The sequence below is a fragment of the Centropristis striata genome, chromosome 5 (assembly GCF_030273125.1).
Source record: "Centropristis striata isolate RG_2023a ecotype Rhode Island chromosome 5, C.striata_1.0, whole genome shotgun sequence".
NCBI classification, from domain to species: Eukaryota; Metazoa; Chordata; class Actinopteri; order Perciformes; family Serranidae; genus Centropristis; species Centropristis striata.
The window spans coordinates 18,196,102-18,211,570 of NC_081521.1; positions in this window are offsets into that span (position 1 = coordinate 18,196,102).

Below are 15,469 nucleotides of genomic sequence, written 5' to 3' on the forward strand. Positions count from 1 at the left end.
AGGAAGTCTCGAGTGCGCTGGGATCCGGGATGGCAGGTGAGCTTGCTGGAGTGGGCCCACTGCAGGACCTCCGACCTCAGGGCCTCAGGAACGAAGAGGCGGTTGGGAGGGCAGGCACTAGGACCAGCCTGCCCCCCTGTAGCTGCTCTTACCCTCTCTTTCATGTCCCAGGTAAGAGTAGCCACCACACAGGGGGGTGGAAGAATGTTGGCTGGCTCCTTCCCCAAATCCCCTTCCTTCAGGAACAGGCGAGACAGGGCGTCCGGCTTAGTGTTGCGGGACCCCGGTCGATAGGAAAGGGTGAAACAGAACCGGGTGAAGAACAGGGACCAGCGGGCTTGGCGAGAGTTCAGTCTTTTGGCTGTGCGTATACATTCCAAATTCTTGTGATCAGTCCAGACTATAAACGGTACCTTCGCGCCCTCCAACCAATGTCTCCATTCTTCCAAAGCCAACTTTACCGCCAGCAATTCTCTGTTGCCAATGTCATAGTTTATTTCGGCTGTGGACAGACGCCGAGAGAAGAAGGCACACGGATGTACCTTCTGGTCGGAGGCAGACCGTTGTGAGAGCACCGCCCCCACCCCCACGTCGGAAGCGTCCACCTCCACCACGAACTGGCGGTCGGAATCCGGCAGCTGGAGAATGGGCGCTGTGGTGAACCTGAGTTTGAGGGTCCTGAAGGCGGCCTCGGCCGCTGGGTTCCAGCAGAACGGCACCTTGGAGCTGGTGAGAGCCGTGAGGGGAGCGGCCACAGAGCTGTAGTTTCGGATGAAGCGGCGGTAGAAGTTGGCAAAACCCAGGAAGCGTTGGAGCTGTTTACGGGAGTCAGGAACGGGCCAGGAGGTGACTGCCGAGACCTTCGCCGGGTCCATCTGGAGACTGCCCTTGGCCACAATGTACCCCAGGAACGAGACTGTGGATGCGTGAAACTCACACTTCTCCGCCTTGACAAACAGGGAGTTCTCGAGGAGACGTTGGAGCACAGACTGAACGTGGTTGATGTGCTCTTCTTGAGACTTGGAAAAAATCAAGATGTCGTCTAGGTAGACGAACACAAACCGGTTGAGCATATCCCGAAGGACATCATTGACCAGAGCTTGGAAGATGGCAGGGGCGTTGGTGAGGCCGAAGGGCATTACGAGGTATTCGTAATGCCCCGAAGGGGTGTTGAACGCAGTCTTCCATTCGTCTCCCTCCCTGACGCGGACCAGGTGATAGGCGTTGCGAAGGTCGAGTTTGGTGAAGATGGTGGCCCCCTGGAGCAACTCGAAGGCAGATGAGATGAGTGGCAGCGGGTAGCGGTTCTTGATGGTGATATCATTAAGACCACGGTAATCAATGCAGGGCCTTAAAGTCTTATCCTTCTTCTCCACAAAGAAGAAACCAGCTCCCGCGGGAGAGGAAGATGGACGGATGATGCCTGCTGCCAGGGAGTCGTTGATGTAGACCTCCATCGCTTTCCTCTCGGGAGCAGACAGTGAGTACAGGCGACCCTTGGGTGGAGATGTGCCAGGCTGGAGGTCGATGGAGCAGTCGTAGGGCCGATGAGGAGGTAGAGACAAAGCTTTAGATTTGCTGAACACCAGGCGGAGGCTGTGGTACTCTGGAGGCACCCTGGAGATGTCAGGTGGTGGACTGGAAGGGGATGACTGGGGTGGAGACGAGGCTTGTTTCAGGCAGGTGCGGTGACAAGTGGTTCCCCACTCACGGATGACCCCCCGTTCCCAGTCAATGTTGGGGTTGTGCTGACGTAGCCAGGGATATCCCAGAATGAGAGGCTGACCGGGGGAATTCAGGATGTGAAACTGGGCCAACTCATAATGGTTCCCTGACAGCAGCATGGGTACCTGGGTGGTCTGGTGTGTGACAGTTCCCAGGACGTGTCCATCGAGAGCTTGCGCCGAAACTGGGTCACACAATGGAACCCGCTCGAGCCCCAACTGCTGTACCAGCCCCTCGTCCATGATGCAGGCGTCTGCCCCAGAGTCTATTAAAATGGCCAGGGTGCGAGGACCATCGGAAAGGAGCAGGCGGGCCTGAAGTCGTGGCCTTAGAGGAGACTGCGTTGTCATAGGGCTCACCCGTACCTCCTCGTTTACGGGCGAGCCTGGTCTTTTGCTGGGCAGGTCAGTCTGTAATGTCCAGCCTTGCCACAGTACATACAGAGGTTTCTCTGCCTGCGTCGTTCGCGTTCCTCTGGCGTGAGGGAAGCACGGCCCAGCTGCATTGGCTCAGACTCCACTGGTGGCCCCTCAGTGGAGTGACTGACCCCCCCTGTGGTCTGGAAAATCGACTGGCGTGGAGGGGGCCCCTGGCGTCTCTCCCGACGACGTGCCTGGAAACGCAGATCAATCTGGATAGCCAACTCGATGACCCCGTCCAACGACAGCGGAACTGTGTGGGAGACCAGTCCATCCTTAACATAGTCCGCCAGTCCATGGAGAAAAGCATCTACCAGTGCCTCGGTGTTCCACCTGCTTTGGCGGGCCTTGGTGCGGAAATCAATGGAATAATCCGCCACCGTGCGATCTCCCTGCCGCATGCCCATGAGTCCCCGTGCAGATTCAGACCTGGCGGCCGCCAGGCCGAAAACCTTGCGCAGCTCCTCAGCAAACAACCGAAAAGAGGAGCAGGCTGGAGACTGACTCTCCCACTCCGCGGTTCCCCACAGGCGAGCTCTACCGGTGAGGTGGTTGATGGTGAATGCAACTTTTGCCTGTTCAGAGGCAAAAGTGCGAGGCTGGAGGGAGAACAGCAAGGAACAGTTTGTCAGGAAGGGGCTGCAGGTTTCAGGGTCGCCGTCGTAGCGCTCAGGGGTCCCCACCCGGGGCTCAGGAGAAACATCAGGGAGTGGTAGAGTAGACCGTGCTGGTGGTGGAGCTGCTGCTGGTGCCTGAGCAGGAGGATTTGTAAGCAGCGCAGTTAGCTGCTGCATCTGTGCGGTTAATGCCGTTAGCGCCTGTGCATTAACCTCTGCAGCCTGCCTGGCTTCCATTGTGGCAGCAGCCATCATGGCCTCGTGCTGCTGGAGGACGCCCTCAATCCTCTCGAGACGGCTCAAAGGGGTAGGATTGTGTGCTGGGTCCATTCTTGGCCAGATTGTACTGTCACAAATCAGGAAGACCCAAACGCAGTACAGTCCTACTGTGATTTTTATGTTCTTTATTTTACTGCAACAGTGAACAACAGATGACTGCACTAGGCAGCAGGCAGGAACACAGTATTTCTTGACAAGTCTATAGACAGAGCTGCAGTCCAGAAGTCCAAAGCAAAAGCTGGCCGAAGAGTAATCCTCCACGGAGAAGCCGGAGTGGCAACAGAAGCAGACAAAATAACACCAGGAACTCACAGGCAGGGTTCGGAGTCGGGGACGGAAGGCAGTTAGATATCCAGGGCAGAGACGAAGATTCTGGGTCAGGAACAAGCAGGGTCGGAACCGGGAAATCAAGCCGAGGAAAAGCGCTGGAAAGTTCTGCATACTACAAAGACAATCTGGCGCTGTAGTGCTGGGCTGGTGTAGCTTAAATAGTGGCTGGATGCTGATGAGGAGCACCTGAGTGCACAGGTGAACAGAGTTGGCTGATGAGAAGGGCGTGGCCAGCAGGGAGAGTGAGCAGAGGGGAGGAGAGTGGAAAATTACTGGCAGAGCAGCAGAGGAATGGATGGTGACAGGCACACTCCTCAGAAACTCAGCTCTGGAAAACGTTGTCAGATCTGTGCACAGTGTGAAAAACATGTGGGATGATGTAACTGACTTATTATTGAGAACTAAATTAGTCTGCAATAAATTCTGTCATGGATTTTTGCCAACAATGTCAACTAATTGTTGCACCCTTCTACAATAACTTACTCAGAAATATATCATATCAGCAGCTACAAACTTCAGTCAGTGAGGATCTTTAGATGATTTTTCAAACTGCTGATGCAGGCAGCTTCAAGTGTGCAGGCTTTTACTGCAGAACGAGAGCTTCAGGAAACTCATCACAAACTTTATTTTATAGTACATGTACATACAAGTTTGGCAACCAGCCTCGAACCTGCACGACAACGACCGCAGCCGAGACAAAAACATGTGGCAGGAAAGACAAACGCAGCCCATTGAGCTGCCATTGGATGATAACAACTAATTAGAGAGTTTTCTCTTCTGCTCAAGGGGCTGTCTTGTGATTAAGCGAGCCCAATGAATATGTATACGGTGTGAGCACGGGGATGGATCTAGGTCAGGCTGCTGCTGGTGGATGGTGAGCTGCCTGTGAAGTGAAGCGAGGAGACGTGCGGCAACACCGCGCCGCTTGGAGACGCCCACAAGAGGCACGCACATGTGAGGGACCTTTACTTTTCCCGGATTATGTCTCTAACAAGTTTACGGGCTCTTGGCATTCAAAGGGAGGAGATCTCATGCAGCCGGGGAGCCCTAAATGACTTCTCTGGGGATCGTTTCTGTCTGTTACAGCTTGGCATTTAAATAGAGCAACTGGATGCATTGATTGGTTCATCTACTTGCTTGGCAAACAGAATGTAAATCTGATATTTCTGCAGAGACAGTGAAGTGATGTCGTGTGCTGCTGGATCTTAGAGATGGCCCTGCATATATTCTCTTTATAAACAGTCAGAGAACACAAATTAGTGAGAAATGGTCTGAAATAAAAAGCCAAGAATCCAGCTTTGGGTTGGGTATCACAAAGACATTTCCATGATCTCCAAAGCAAAGCAAGAATTGTTATTAACCCCTTCATCATTCTGCACCTTTTCTAGAGAATTGGGGCTTGTGGGCAGTGGATCTTTAGATAACAGGTCAACAATAAATGCCACATGCAGCTCAGCACTGTGTGTCACATTTGTTCTGCTTATAAATCTCTAATAAAATGACTTAATCAATTAAGTAAACCCATTAAGGTGTAGACGGTTTAGAAAATGAATGTTAATTTACAGGTTAAACCTCTTTACATTTTCTTTTATAGAGAGTTGGGGGTTGTGTGCAGTGGATTTTTAGGGGGAGATGGCAGGTCAACAATAAATGCCACATAGAAGTGGTGAACATCATCGGAAAGCTGGAACATGAGGATTTAAAGGGTGAAACAGAACCGGGTGAAGAACAGGGACCAGCGGGCTTGGCGAGAGTTCAGTCTTTTGGCTGTGCGTATATATTCCAAATTCTTGTGATCAGTCCAGACTATAAACGGTACCTTCGCGCCCTCCAACCAATGTCTCCATTCTTCCAAAGCCAACTTTACCGCCAGCAGTTCTCTGTTGCCAATGTCATAGTTTATTTCGGCTGTGGACAGACGCCGAGAGAAGAAGGCACACGGATGTACCTTCTGGTCGGAGGCAGACCGTTGTGAGAGCACCGCCCCCACCCCCACGTCGGAAGCGTCCACCTCCACCACGAACTGGCGGTCGGAATCCGGCAGCTGGAGAATGGGCGCTGTGGTGAACCTGAGTTTGAGGGTCCTGAAGGCGGCCTCGGAGGAGCTCAAATTGTTCTGGTCATAAATCTGTAATGAAAATGACTTAATTAATCAATTAATTAAACCTATTAAGGGGTATGAGGGTTCAGAACATTCATGTTTAGCTTTCTGATCCATTTCCAGCTCAACTATGCCCCATAAGTTGTTGCAGGAATTTTTGGGTTTATACCTTTTGTTACACACATTTGGTGCTGAATTAAGTTCTTATTTTATTTTGAGAAGACCTTTGGGACAACTTAGAAAAACGAAAGACATTTTGAAGATTTCTGTATTTTCAGCGATTGTATGGCAGCACTTGTGTTGTGCTTCCTGCTGAGAAAGCCCCTTATTGTGAATCTAGTGTCTCAGCCATCCATCCTCTGAATGGTCTCGTTTGTGGTTGTAAAGTTTCATGAAGCTGTGATTATCCTAGAGGTCACAGCAGCTCAATTTATACACTGAGCTCAAGTTTCACTCACTAACATCATCACACATGAAGAACATTGGGCTCATTGAATCCACAAGAGTCTCATCTTTCCAGTCAGACCCCATTTATGTAGCTCACAGACTGTTAAGGGACCCCAGTGTGCACAAATATTCAAATGCAATAGGTAAAAAATAATGCATGAGAAATTTAAACTGCATTTTATCATAATAAATAATAAATAAAGCATAAAGCAGCATGTATGTAAAGAGGAGACTTGTAGCACATAGCACATCTGTTTCACCGCCTCCCGACATGATACTGTGACATTGCACCTCACATTCCTCACATTGAACATGCTGCAGCCTCTGAAAGAGAAAAAAAAATCCCTTAATGAAGCTTTATGTTGCTCTGAGATCATTTCTCTCACCAAGATCATTACAACATAAATGACAACTAGCTGACAAATTTCACAGCTCGTGATTTTGCAGCAAACAAATTACCTCTGCTTATATTACCAGCATTAATAATATAAATGTTCAAAGCTAAAGTTTGCTTTGGATGTGAGGCAGAAGAGAAAAGACCTGTCTGCTGCTGTCACAGACACCTCACCAGCAGATCTGTCAGAAGATATGAGAAAAGCCCCCCAGTATTATATTTCTTTTATTAAAATGTGCAAGCTTTTTTTTTTTTTCTGCTATCACTTCTAATCACACTTGGGAATCATGAAAGGTTTTATATGACTTCTGCATGCATGGCAGCTCTCAATAAGTGCAATGATTTCTTTCTTCTTCCTATTTTTGAAAGAAAATGATTTGAATGAATTACAGCGTGATACGTTTGCAGCATTTTAAAGCAAAAATCTTAGGGACAAATGTGTGATCCGGAGCTTTTCAAAGCATACATACTTACATAACCGGCACTCTACCTGTGGCTGTAATTCTTGGCCTATTATCAGAGATTCAGAGTTCTGCAGCAGAACACAAATAACCATCTGAAATACCTCCACTGTACTCCAGAACAAGACCCATCACCACTTTATGGGACTGTGAATCTCCTCCACATAATGAACTCCCTGACAGGGAAGTGGCAGTGCTCCACCACAGTGAAACACGGCCGCTTCCTGTCACCGTCGCTGAAACCCGCCACGCTCCAGTGTTTTAGTGATGGCGGCGGAGTGGCTGCCGACATCACATTTCCTGCTGCTCAATCAGTGTAGCGGACGAGTCCCTACCACAGACACTGACGCTGACACACACACACACATGCATGCATACAATCCTGTCATGCATAAGCTCATATTCCCTCATGTCCTGTCAGTCCCTCGCCGTCTCCCTGTCACACACCTTCTACCTGCTGACGCTCCATCCACCTCACATCAGTGCAGCTCAATTGGACGATGCAATGGAGCGGAGACGGACTAAACACCACTTCTCTGTACTTTCATGCGTGACTGTAGATCCACACTCTGCTCCTCTCATTATGACTTCGACATCACAGCACAAGAGGGATTTAACCCTCTGAAAACCCTGGATCAAAATGTATGTTTTCTTTAAAAGATCGCCAAAAAATATGCCGCTTATTGTCGAATGAAACTGTAAAAATAGGCATTATAGTCTTAATTTAAACTTTTTGACAGTCCTTGAATAGCTCATAGGTTACAAAAGTTTCTGTCAGGAAAAAGTGACCAAAACAAGGCTTAAAATGTTGATATTTGTGTCAGAATCTCTTTATTCTACATGTGTCATTTAAAATAAGATCCTGTTACAAACATTGAATTCTGCTCCTGAGAGACACTGTGAAGACATGATTGACCAACGGTCACATGACAAATATTCACTGAAAATCTATTTATACAGAGCTGAGAGGAGAGGACAGGAGAGACTGTTTACACAGAGCAGAGAGGAGAGGACAGGAGAGGCTGTTTACACAGAGCAGAGAGGAGAGGACATTTTTTTTCAATATTCGTGACACTTGTGGGCACCTGGAAAAGTGTTTATAAGTTCCATTTCATTCAATTTTTTAAAAATTAATTTATCAGAAAAAATCTTCAGCTTTGCTCCCGTATGCATGGATCAGAATGTAGAAGTGACAGAGAGAAATATCTATAATAGAGTGTTTTTGATATTTTTTAAATGTTCCTGAGTTACTCTTTGTTCAGTGGCTGAGAAGAGTTAAATTAATGCAGAAGCCACAACGCAGCTGTGTTTTATAGGTTAATTAAACATTTCAACAATTAAGTAACATACTTAGCTAATAGATAAGGAGAACGGGTAACATAACTGGAGTAATGGAGCCACTAGTCACAAAATCAATCACTACACTGTAAAAAAAAAGACTGGCAGCAAAAGTTGGCAAGCACTTTTTGTATTTTTAAACATTAAATCTTAAAGCTTTACTGTAAGGATACAAACTTGCCTTAATTTTACATTTAGCAATATGATGCATATTTTTTCGTATTTTTATTTATATTTAATTTCTCTAAATTCCCTGTAGTTTTACTTATAAGATTCATTCAGCGATTGAATTATCCTGTAAAAAAAATCTGTAATGTTCCATTATATTAATTTACAGATTTCACCTTTTTATTTTAATATTGAAAGTATTTTTAATGGAATTTGCACTTAAAAAAACAAGAAAAACCCTGTAAGATAAAATATATCAATTACTGTAGAAATGCTGAATAGTCATATCACACAAAGGAAAAGTTGACATACAAATTAAAAAAGTAAGAAGTAAATGAAATAAACAATAAAATGTAAAAAGAGAGAGATAATAAAAAAAGTATTTCTCTCCTGAACTGTCTGTGGCCGTTTGTTCTCAGACTGAAAGAAGAAAATCTAACTGAATTCATCCAGCAGTTGTTGTTCTGTGTGTTGGAACAGATGGCAGACATGTCCTTGAAAAGTGTCTGCTCAGTTTTTCACCGAACATGTGAAAAACTCAAACAAAACATGAAACTAGAACGAAAAAATCCACTTTTATCAACGAGAATTCTCATCCAATATTTCCTCCATGCTACAGTTACAGTGGTTCACTTCACAGATGTTCAATTCAAAGTAGATGCATGTGATGGTAGACGTTTTGTGCATAAACTTTCAAATAAAAAAACAAGATTATCATGACTTTCAGTGAAAGAACAAGTATTCAAATCATTATGAAGGTAAATGGAGCAGTACCACAATAGAAAAATGCTCAATTACAAGTAAAATGACCCACAAATGAGCCTCCAAAGCAAATGAATTATGTTTGACAGCTTGAATTTATCAAGATTTCTGAAGTATATAACAGTATATTATTTGAACTGTTTATTTTGGGCGATGTTTTATATGAGACATGTAGAATGAAGTGATTTTGACAGAAATATCCCAAATTAAAGTTTCATTTTGTTTTGTTTTTCTAACTGAAACATTTGTAACCTATGATCTGTTCAAGGACTGTCGGGAAGTTCAATTTCTGAAGATAATGTCTGTTTTTTTTTTTTTTTTTTTTTTACTTTTCAATGGTGGGGGCCAAAGGTTATGGCAGCTCTTAAAGGGACAGTACACCCAAAATAAGAAAACTTATTTTTCTCTGGCCTGTCATGGTATTTATCGATCTATACTGTTTGGTGTGAGTTGCAGAGTGTTTTTCATCCTGTCCTCTCCTCTGTTCTCACTGGGACATTTTTTTATTTTTTACAGTGCAGCAGCTCTTTTTTCAGCAGCAACAGGAGGCCACATTTAGAGAAAAAAGCTGTGATAAACCCGCTGGACCTTATGATTATCTTTGCTGCAGACCAGAGCTGAAAGACAAAGTAAATATTGGGCTTTCATTTGTCAGACGGCCAGAACACGACTCCAAATGAATGTCAATGTTGTTCTGTCTAACCAGCTTCAGCAGCAGACTGCATGATGATGCTTCTGTACTGTGTTTATTAGTCAAATTGCTAAAATGAAATGTATTGTCTCTTTTTCTGTTACTCAGCATGTTGTCTCTCCAGATTAATAACTGACCTGAGAGAAAGCAAAGTTAACCCTCTGAACCCCATCGGAACGATTCATTTTAAGTTTTCTTCAAAAGATCGCCAAAAATACAGTTTATCGGAGAAAGAAATTGTATAAACAGGCATTACTGAAAAAAAAATTACAAGTTTCAAAAGTAACCAAAGAGAAGCTTAAATTGGTGATATTTAAGTCAGTGTTAGGGGTAGCGGGGAGAGGCTCGAGCACACAACACAGGAGGCAGGATTTAGTAGAGTTCAGGGTTTTATTAGTAGGGTGATGTGGGGGGAAAAGGCTGGGTGAGCTGGAGGGGAGCTGGAGGTGAGCTGGAGGGGAACCGGAGGTGAGCTGGAGGTGAAGAGCAGGTGAGGTGACTGGGCTGGTTGACGGGCAGGCAAGCCGGATCACTGCTGGAGAGGGGAGATCAGGTAACAATCAGGGAAGATCTGGCGATGACTGGCAGGAGAGCTGGAGTCTTGTAGGCAGAGGGGTTGATTGGAGAGTGGCAGCAGGTGTGCAGTGATCCGGCTCATTCACCTCGTCAACTCAACCTGTTGCAGCTGTGTCTCAGGAGTGCCCGCTGGGAGCGAGCTGAGGTGCTGGGAGTGGCTGAGGCCGGAACAGAGGGGTGTGAAGGAGCAGAGGAGGAGGGTGTGGGTGGAGCCGTAACAGGACCCCCCCCCGAGCGAGCACCTCCAGGTGCGGCCATCCGGGGCCCACCCGGGGCATCAGGGTGGGCCCTGTAGAAGTCCCGGAGGAGGGCAGGGGACATGATCTGCGACCTGGGAACCCAGCTCCGTTCCTCAGGCCCATACCCCTCCCAGTCCACCAGGTACTGGAACCCCCGGCCCTGGCGCCGGGCCCGAAGGAGCCGCCGAACCGCCCACTGAGGGTGACCATCCACCAGCTGAGGAGGGGGCGGAGCAGGAGCCGGCGGCACAAGAGCATTTGTGACGACGGGCTTGACCCGGGAGACGTGGAACACCGGGTGGACACGCCGAAGGGAGTGGGGGAGGACCAGCCGGACAGCCGCAGGGTTGATCACCCGGTCAATGACATAGGGGCCGATGAACCTGGGCGCCAGCTTCCGGGAGGGGACCGCACAGACTTTGAAAACCGGTCCACAATGGTGAGGATGACTGAGTCACCCTGGGACAGGGGGAGACCAGTGACAAAGTCGACCGCGATGTGGGACCATGGACGACTGGGTACGGGGAGGGGCCGCAGCAGACCAGACGGGGGCTGATGGGATGCCTTGCTGCGGGCACAAGTGGGGCAGGCTGAGACGTACCCCCGGACATCCTCTGCCATAGTAGGCCACCAGAACTGCCGGCGCAGGAAAGGACAGGGTACGTCGGGCCCCCGGGTGGCAGGCAAAGCGGCTGGCATGACCCCACTGGATTACCGTGGTTCTGACGGCCTCCGGAACGAAGAGACGACCAGGTGGACCAGTCCCAGGGTCGGGCTGGGTGTGCTGAGCCCTTATGACCACTGCCTCGATGTCCATCTTCACCACTCCGATGACCCGGGAGGAAGGAAGGATGGTATCTGGAGTGGTAGGCTCCTCCCCCGCCGCATGACACCGAGACAGAGAGTCAGCCTTATTGTTAAGGGACCCCGGGCGGAACGTGATGGTGAAGTCGAACCGCCCGAGGAACAGGGCCCAGCGTGCCTGGCGGGAGGTCAACCTCCTGGCCGACCTGATGTACGTCAGATTTTTGTGGTCTGAAAGAACAGTGATGGGGTGCTCTGCGCCCTCCAGCCAGTGCCGCCACTCCTGGAATGCCTCCACAACAGCCAGTAGCTCCCGGTTACCAATGTCGTAGTTGGCCTCTGCGGGGGAGTAGCGACAGGAAAAGAAGGCACAGGGGCGCATCTTCTGGTCAGCAGACCGCTGAGAGAGGACACCGCCCACGCCCGTGTCTGAGGCGTCCACCTCTACTATGAAGGGCTTCGCTGGGTCTGGGTTGACCAGGATCGGTGCAGAGGTGAAGCGCCTCTTCAGGTCAGCGAAGGCGGTACTGGCCCCTGGTGTCCAGGCAAACGGTCGCAGCGAGGAGGTGAGGGCAGTGAGGGGGGCAGCCACCCGACTGTAGTCCCGAACGAACCGGTGATAAAAGTTGGCGAAGCCGAGGAAGGACTGCAGCTGCTTGCGGGAGGTAGGCTGTTCCCAGTCGACGACTGCCCGGATCTTCTTAGGGTCAGGCCGGGTCCGTCCCCCCTCCACAATGAGTCCCAGAAATTCCACGGAGGGAGCATGGAAGGTGCATTTCTCAGCCTTTATAAACAGTCGGTTCTCCAGGAGACGCTGGATGACGAGGCGGACATGCTGAACGTGTTCTTCGGAGTTTCTGGAGAACACCAGGATGTCATCCAGATACAGGACCACAAAGATGTCCAACATATCCCTCAGCACGTCGTTCATCAGGGCCTGGAAAACCGAGGGGGCGTTGGTTAGGCCGAAGGGCATCACTCGGTATTCGTAGTGGCCACGGGGGGTCTTGAAGGCCGTCTTCCACTCGTCCCCCTCACGGATCCGGACCAGATGGTATGCGTTCCGTAGGTCCAACTTGGTGAACACCGTGGCCCCGAGGAGGGGCTCGAAGTTGGAGCTCATAAGGGGGAGAGGGTAGGTGTTCCGGATGGTGATGGCGTTGAGCTCACGGTAGTCAATGCATGGCCTGAGGGACCCATCCTTCTTCTTCACAAAAAAAAATCCCGCTGCCACCGGGGAGTGAGAAGGTCGGATAAGCCCCTCGGCCAGGCTCTCGGAGATGTACTCATCCATGGCGGCCTTCTCTGGAGGGGCAAGGTTGTACAGGCGGCTGACCGGGTGTTTACTGCCCGGGCGGAGCTCAATGGCACAGTCATAGGGCCGGTGCGGAGGCAGGGTGCGTGCACGCTCCTTACTGAAGGCCTCTCCCAAGTCGTGGTAGACCTCTGGCACGGAGGAGAGGTCCGGGGGAGCTGGAGGGGGCTGTGGTGGTGACGACGGGGTATGGGCAGCACGGAGACACCGCGCATAGCAGGCCGTACTCCAGCTGAGGATGCGCCCCTCACCGTAGCTGACATGGGGAATGTGGAGCTCAAGCCATGGTCGGCCCAGAATGAGGGGGGCTTGGGGAGAATTAAGGACGTAGAAGTGGATCGTCTCCACATGGTTCCCGGAGATGGTCATGGAGAGGGGTCTTGTGCGGTGGGTGAGGGGCCCCAGACTGTGTCCATCAAGGGCAGAGACTGCCAGTGGGGACTCCAGGGCGACGAGGGGGAGGGCAGCCGAGCGGGCAAACTGGGCATCCAGGAAGTTCCCGTCTGCCCCTGAGTCTATGATGGCCCCGACTGAAATAGTCTGACCCTGCCAGGAGAGGGTGACAGGGAACCTGGCTGGGCTGATAGGTGGTGGGGAGTGAGTAATTCGGCTCACCCGCAATCCCCCTTCGGGTGAGCCTACTCTTTTGGCAGGGAGGGGCAGGAGTCGCGGAGGTGCCTGCCGTCACCACAGTAGAGGCACAAGCCCCGGACAATCCTCCGGTTCCTCTCTGCTGCGGTGAGGCGAGTCCGGCCCAACTGCATGGGCTCCTCACCTGAGGGGATGGTGGTGGCTGGTTCACGAACAGGGGGGTTGGCCCTTGGCGGGGAGGCCCCGAGGATGGTGTTCCAGGGCCGTGATGAGCTGGTCGGGGGCCGCCTCTCACGCTGGCGCTCCCTGATGCGCTCGTCCACATCAATAGCCAAGACCACCAATTCGTCCAGAGTGGAGGGCTTGTCTCTGATGAGTTCGTCCTTGATGGTCTCACTCAGCCCCTGACGAAAAGCGCTCCTTAGCCCAGCGTCATTCCAACCACTCCCAGCGGCAAGAGTGCGAAACTCCGTCAAGAAGGCGGCCGCTGTCCGGTTCCCCTGGCGAAGGGACATCAGCCGTGCCCCAACATCCTGCCCGGCAGTGGGGTGGTCGAAGACCCTCCTGAACTCAGCGAGGAAGGTGGTGTAGTCATCAAACAAAGCTGGGCGAGAGCTGAGGATGGCCTGGACCCAATTCAGGGCCTCGCTGGTGGTGAGGTTAGTGATGAAGGCCACGCGGGCTGCTGGTGTGAGGAACTGGCTGGGTTGATGGGAGAATATCAACTCACACTGCAGGATGAAGCCACGGAACTGGGAAAAGGTCCCGTCGAAGGGGCGGGGACTGGCCAAGTTGGGCTCACGGGGCTGGACGGAAGGCAGGGCCGGGGGCGGAGCAGCCAACGAGGGTGGACCTGCGGCAGGGGCAGCCAGGGGGGTGATGGCAGCCATAAGTGCAGCCACCTGCTCCGACAGGGCCTGGACCATCGATGTGAGGTTCTGGACCTGGGAAGAGCGCCCCTGCTGGAGAGCCTCCTGGGCCAGGAGCCGGTCACCCAGGGACTGGACAGAAACCGAAGCCTCCCTGAGGAGACGGCTGTGGTCCGAAATAACTCTCCCTTGGGCCTGGAGAGCCTGCTGTGCGGGTTCAGGGAGCGGGGTTTGGGTCCGCTCTCCTGTGTCTGCCGAGCCTGGGTCCATGGCCAGATCTTCTGTTAGGGGTAGCGGGGAGAGGCTCGAGCGCACAACACAGGAGGCAGGATTTAGTAGAGTTCAGGGTTTTATTAGTAGGGTGATGTGGGGGGAAAAGGCTGGGTGAGCTGGAGGGGAGCTGGAGGTGAGCTGGAGGGGAACCGGAGGTGAGCTGGAGGTGAAGAGCAGGTGAGGTGACTGGGCTGGTTGACGGGCAGGCAAGCCGGATCACTGCTGGAGAGGGGAGATCAGGTAACAATCAGGGAAGATCTGGCGATGACTGGCAGGAGAGCTGGAGTCTTGTAGGCAGAGGGGTTGATTGGAGAGTGGCAGCAGGTGTGCAGTGATCCGGCTCATTCACCTCGTCAACTCAACCTGTTGCAGCTGTGTCTCAGGAGTGCCCGCTGGGAGCGAGCTGAGGTGCTGGGAGTGGCTGAGGCCGGAACAGAGGGGTGTGAAGGAGCAGAGGAGGAGGGTGTGGGTGGAGCCGTAACAGTCAGAATTACTTAATTCTACATGTCTCATATAAACTTTGTTTGAATAATATACCATTATATACTTCATGAATCTGGATAAATTCAAGCTGTCAGACATAATTTAGAGTAACTGCTCTACCAAGTCTGTTGAGATAACTATATTTTGTTGGAGGACATATTGTCCCAGAAATAAAAGAATGTTATTGTCATTTTAAGGTCATTTAATGGCATGAGCAGCCTAAGCCCTGCCCACAGTGAAATTCTGACACAGAAAGTAATGGGGAGAACAGAATCTCTTTATTCTACATTTGTCATTTAAAAGCGTTTGCACTAACCAGATCTTGTTAAAAACATTAAATTCTGCTCCTCATAGACACTGTGAGGACATGATTGATTCTGCTGAGACCAACGGTCACGTGACAAATATTCACTGAAAATCTGTTTACACAGAGCAGAGAGGACAGGAGAGGCTGTTTACACAGAGCAGAGAGGACAGGAGAGGCTGTTTACAAAGAGCTGAGAGGAGAGGACAGGAGAGGCTGTTTACACAGAGCCGAGAGTAGGGGACAGGTTGTTCTCACTTCTAGCCATGTTTTATGCTGATTC